This window comes from Oryza glaberrima, chromosome 1 (genome assembly GCF_000147395.1).
Source record: "Oryza glaberrima chromosome 1, OglaRS2, whole genome shotgun sequence".
NCBI lineage: Eukaryota > Viridiplantae > Streptophyta > Magnoliopsida > Poales > Poaceae > Oryza > Oryza glaberrima.
The window spans coordinates 25,407,084-25,413,083 of NC_068326.1; positions in this window are offsets into that span (position 1 = coordinate 25,407,084).

Here is a 6,000-nt window from a genome sequence, read left to right on the forward strand (position 1 = left end):
GTACGACACTACGACAGCAATCATGGGCCCATACAGCATGATACGTATTCAGGTGGATACGAGGAAGCTGAGCATACGTACGTACGCATGCATGTCACGGGATCGAGTTCAACTACATGCACCACTGTACATATATACAATATACTCACCATGAATACGTCTCGTAACACAAATTCAAAGAGGAGACTAGCAGTGGGCCCTTAGCCTTCTCGAAATCTTATTGAAAACGTACTCACCCATGTGTACGTAATTGGTAGATGGAGAGTCATGCATGCACACACACCGCGCCTGTGTTTCTTCCCTAACTACTCCTTTTTCACGGTCAAGTATGTAATCTCGAATCATTCAATAATTGTATTTGTATGGTTAGACAGGCTTTAATATTGTAACTCGGATGCTTAAGAAAATATCTATGTATCTAGTGTAATTATATTTATTTGTAAGATATCATGTACATTTGAAAATGATAGTGAATTCTAAAGGAAAAACACTCGTAAGCTAACATAATTGAAGTATGCGTTTTGATCAAATAAGATAACGACTAAGAATAATAAGTTGTTCTTGATGATCTTCAAAATGCCATCAGCATACACAATAGGCCCTTTAGTCTATATGAATCATATTTAGAAGGGAAATTGAGAGAGATCACTTCCATTAGAAATAGAACAGATTATAATGTTTTTTTTTTCCAATGGAGTTGAATAGGGGCATATTTAGCCCACTCTAGTCAATGTGAAATTCAGGCAGGAGACACCACTTGCAGAAATTATACCAAATTCAATTTGTTGATGGGAATATCTCTTTTCTGAATGTGGATTTGCGGTGGTTGGTTAATTTCTTTCACTTGAATGGAAAGCTGCTAAATTTGCTGGTCGAACGGGCCGCGGTAGCTTCGCTACAGCTGCTGCAACAACTCAATATGAGCTTGCAGAGCAAGCAATCAGTCAAGTTCTGTATGCCCTTAGAAAGGCACTTTTATATCGTCAGTTTCACTTAAAATACCATACTATACTCCATATCACCTGGGAATGGGATCTCGCTATGGACTACTACTACTCTAGTATTTTACATCTGCACGATGATAGGATTAGTTATCAACTTGCCAATTACTAGTAGTACTAGCACAGGTAGTTCCAGAAAGGTTGCAGTGACAGACATCCGCGGTAACGCTTGATCTACGACTCGACCTACCTACAAAGTGCTAGGAGTAGAAAATTTCAGCCAATCGAATCCTTTTATTGCCTGCAAGCTGCAACTGCTACTAGAGCAGCTGAAGATAAGATAACACACCGGTTTTACTCCATTATTGTAGCAACGCTTGACCTGTGAGCGGCCTATATACGTCTTGTTAAAATATCATAGCCCAGAAACATTTTTGTTCCTGTGCTGCTAGCTATACGCGGCTACATGCACCAAACATGTGGACATGTCACCCTGCGATGATGCTGTAGTAAATGGACGATGAGCTGGAGCCAAACGCACCAATGGCTACTCTACCTCTCACCCTGTGTCCCTGTGTCGTTTGTGCCATGTGATATGACAGAATATTTGCCTTGGCATGTGGCTTTGCTTCAATGCTTCCCCACCCATCTGCAGAGCTTGTTGCGGACAAGTTTGAAGAAGCCTGTGGCATCGTCGCTTTTTGTGAACTTTGCTGCCGATTCGTGCCTAAACCAGTTCGATGATCCTGCACGCATGGAAGAAGTGGGATTCGGACAGTGGACAACGCTTAATACGCTGAAGCACTAGTTAATAGTTGGCTTTCAATAGAAGCTGGGTCATAGTGACTTTTTCTCTAAAACACTGAAGCACTAGCTAGTTCTTGGTAGAACGCTGTGTACTTTCAGATTCCAGTAGGAAAACAAAAAACTGGTAGGTCGCGTTGCTTCAAATATGTCGCGCAGAATAGCTGATCGTGGTCGTGGAGAACAGTTGTCAGGGTAGAAAAAAGAACCCAAGTCGGTGCCCATGTACCCAAAAAAAAAAAAGAGAAAAAGATAAGAAACTTGGTTGCGAAACGTAACACTTCCCTGATTCTATCGCATTTTTCAACTTCACAAGATCTGCAAAATAATGCATGTATATATGTACGAGCAGCTGCCGGCAAGCTAGGGTCTATTTCTGTAATTAATTTTTCCGAGAAAGTTCTTTTGGATACTCCCTCCGTCTTATTTTAAGGGCAACCATAAGTTTCCGTGTCTAACTTTGATGGTCCGTCTTATTTTTTTTTATAATTAGTATTTTTATTATTATAAGATAATAAAATATGAATAGTAATTTTATGCATGACTTATATTCTCAACTTTTTTAAAAAAATCAAATAAAACGAACTATCAAAGTTAGGCCACGGAAAATTATGGCTACACTTATAATGGGATGGAGGGAGTAAGTTATAGAGAAAAAGAAAGTATATCAAAAATCATGAATTGATCCTTCCTAGGTTATTTGAGACTTTGAGTATGAATTAAGAGTATGTTTAGAGATATTCTAACAAATGCAGCTTCTTTCAAAATCGGAAGCTCTAATTTAAATGGTTAATTAAAAACTAGAAGTTGAAAAACTTGTATTTTTAAGAGGTACTCCCTCCATTTCATATTATAAGACTTTCTAGCATTGCCCACATATATATGTATAGATTTATTAACATATATATGAATCTGGGCAATGCTAGAAAATTTTATAATGTGAAACGTAGGAAGTACTAGCTACCAACCAGGTAAATCATAAGGCCATCACCAATGCGTACCCCCGAATGTGTCCCTGCTCACGGCCGTCTCCGCTCGGTCGCTTTGCCGTCCCCCAGCAGAAGGACGCGGCTCTACGAGCGCCTCGGCTGGGGGGCGCGCTGGGGAGGGGGGGAGGCGAGCGAGGAGGCGCGTTGGGCGAGGCGTGGCTAGGGAGTAGCCCAAGGGCACCACTCTGTCCTCCTGTTTTTCCCCTTCTACCCTCGCCGGCCGCCAGAGGAAGAGAGAGGCGGAAACGAGAGAGAGAGTGTCATAGTTATGGATACCACATACCTAATAGTAGTTGACTAAATCTCGGCAGGACCCACCACATACCATGTCCTATACGGAAACAACCTTCGGCTATAAGAGGAGTTCCGATAAGGAAAGACAACCAGAGTTCTACATGGAAACGACAAGGATTACTCGGATTGTATCCATATTGGTTTCCCTAGTTCTACTTGGACAAGAGGACATCTATGGGTATAAATACAAGCCCCCCTAGGAGGACAGGGGGACACACACTAACCATGATGAGACGATCAACACGATCAACAACCACCATGAGAGGAGACCATGGAAGACACCCATGACAATCAACATACACCCACCAGAAGCCACAACATACAAGCCAACATACACCAAGACACGCCGCCGGATATCGACTTCAGGGATAGGCATGGCTATTCCCCTACGGTGTCTCTGGATACCGTCAGGAGAGACGAAAGCGCTATCTCTAATCTCGCCGGACACGGATTCGAGGAGGAAAACTACCCTGTTGTCGACTACGAGTCAGACCTTCAGACCGGCATGTCGACAACAGTTAGATAGGCTACCCACATATTGTACTGGTGTGATTATGGTGAATAAGAGCAATACCGGCTTCGGCCAACAGGATGTAGGGTTATTACCTGACAACTCAGGGGCCCGAACCTGTATAAAAATCCCTGTCTCCATCTCTTTTACCTCAGTCTCGCGTATATCCTAGCATCGACGATCCCCATACTATGCAAATACCAGAATGACGACATCAAACGTCGACAGAGAGAGAGACCGACCGCGCGCCACGATGATGGATCCGTGACGGGGCCACCGCGCGCCGCGGCAGCCGTCGGCCGAGCTCGCCTTAGCCATCAGTGGAGGGAGCGGCGGGATCTCAAGCTGCGGCCGGAAATAGCAGCGGAGAGAGAGAGAGAGAGAGAGAGAGAGAGAGCGGCGACGGATCCGCGGGCGGAGTAGGCGGCTCTCCTCGTCGCCCTCGCCGACGAAGCTCCGGCGGCCGCGACGGTCCTCCTCATCGCCCTCGCGTTCGCCGCTGGAGAGAGAGAGAGAGAGAGAGAGCGCCGGGGTGGATGGTAATGATGGCGCGACGGAGGAGGCTGAGGTGGATGGCGACGATGGCGACGGGAGAGAGAGAGGGGTGGCGGTGGACACCGGCGACGGGAGAGGCGGCCCTCCTCGTCATCCTCGCGGCCGTTGGCGACGGGAGAGGTGAGCGGCGGTGACGGCGAGAGGGAGAGGCAAGTGCGGCGGCGAAAAAAGGAGAATGGGGAGCGGGAGAAAGAGATTAGGGTAGGGTAGTAAAAATAAATATGGGGCTTTGTACGCTGGGTTACCCATTGTGGGTTGGAGTGTCTCTATTAAAGCCCTGTTTGTTTCAGCTTAAGATTACTGTAATCTAGATTATAGAACTAGATTACTATAAGCTGGATTATAATAAATCGACATAGAATAAGCTGCTAGCTGTTTGTTTCTCTGGATTATTAGTTGTTTGTTAGCTGTTAGCCACCCAATAATCTAAAAAAACACCTTTAGGCCCTGTTAGTTTCAGCTTAAGATTATTGCAATCTAGATTATTAAAACAGATTACTATAAGCTGAATTATAATAAATCGACGTATAATAAGCTGTGAGCGGTTTGTTTTCCTGGATTATAAGTTGTTTGTTAGTTGTTAACCACCCAATAATCTAAAAAAGCACTTTTAGAGTGGATTAATAGATTATAGTAATCTGTCTTATAGATTATAATAATATATCATAATAAGCTATCTGTTTGTTTTAGCTTATTCCTAATAATTCATATTATAATAATCCTAAGCTGAATCAAACATGACGAGCAGCTTATCGGATTACAGTAATCTAGCTTATAGATTACAATAATCTATCATATATGTTTGTTTTAGCTTACTTCTAATAATTTAGATTATAATAATTCTAAGCTGAATTAAACATGGCCTAAGTTGCTTTAGTTTTTTAGAGCCCATCAGGGATATCCTCCATTGCGAGCTGAGTTTCCCTACGAGTATTCTTAGTTGGTGAGAAAACTTTAACAGTGGCTTACATTTTACACATGCCCTAGACCACGGTACAGCGGCCAGCGCGGATAAATCCTCCCTAGGAGTAAATATTGCACCAAACCAAATCATATGGCAGCCTCGGTTGCTCGGTGCCCACATGCCCCCGACAATTTCACCAGCGCATGCAGGCAGAAACCGGCACCTGCATGGACGCAAGTTCCGAGGCGCACCCCCGTGACGTGACGGGCTAGCCGCCGTGGTACCGCCACACGGCGGCTTCTAGTTACTCCGTAGAAAAGACGCGCTCCCCGGCGCCGCGCCCATGCACCGCGCGCTCGATCAAAAGACGGCATATTGGCATGTTTTCTCCGTCATCACGAGACCAGCGCCGCGCGCGGGCGCGCCTCCGCCCCCGATCGAGACTGAGAGGCGAAAGCCCCCGCACGGCACGGCACGGCGCGCGCGCACGCGCGGATACGTGGCGTGGCGTGGCGGGTTGGCGTGTGGTTGATCGATCGATCGATTGATGCGTATGCGTACATGGTGGCGCGACGGGCGGACGACGTGGTGATCCGATCGAGCTGGACGGATCGACTATATGCATCCGTCGTTATCCCTTCACCCTTCGATCGATCTGGAATAATTCTCTGGATGTGGCCGTGACGAGGACGCGACCGGCCTTTTTGTCACTCGCGGCGCTGGCCGCTGAGTTGGTTCCGTTTCCGCTCTCGCTAGCTATACGCCTATACCCCACCCGTCGTCAGTCGTCACTGCGCTCCATCCCGGATATATTCCGGCCGCGCAGCCGCGCTGATGCTGCATTGCTACTTGGGCTTGTGCGTGCGTATATTGCTCTCTAGCTGGCATTGGCAAGGCAGCTGTGAGCCTGTGACACCCAAATCTATCACACGTAGTGTAATTTCGGCCACAGCTAGCATGCAGTGCACGTCATTATCGATCATCACCCGATCCATCGAGCAG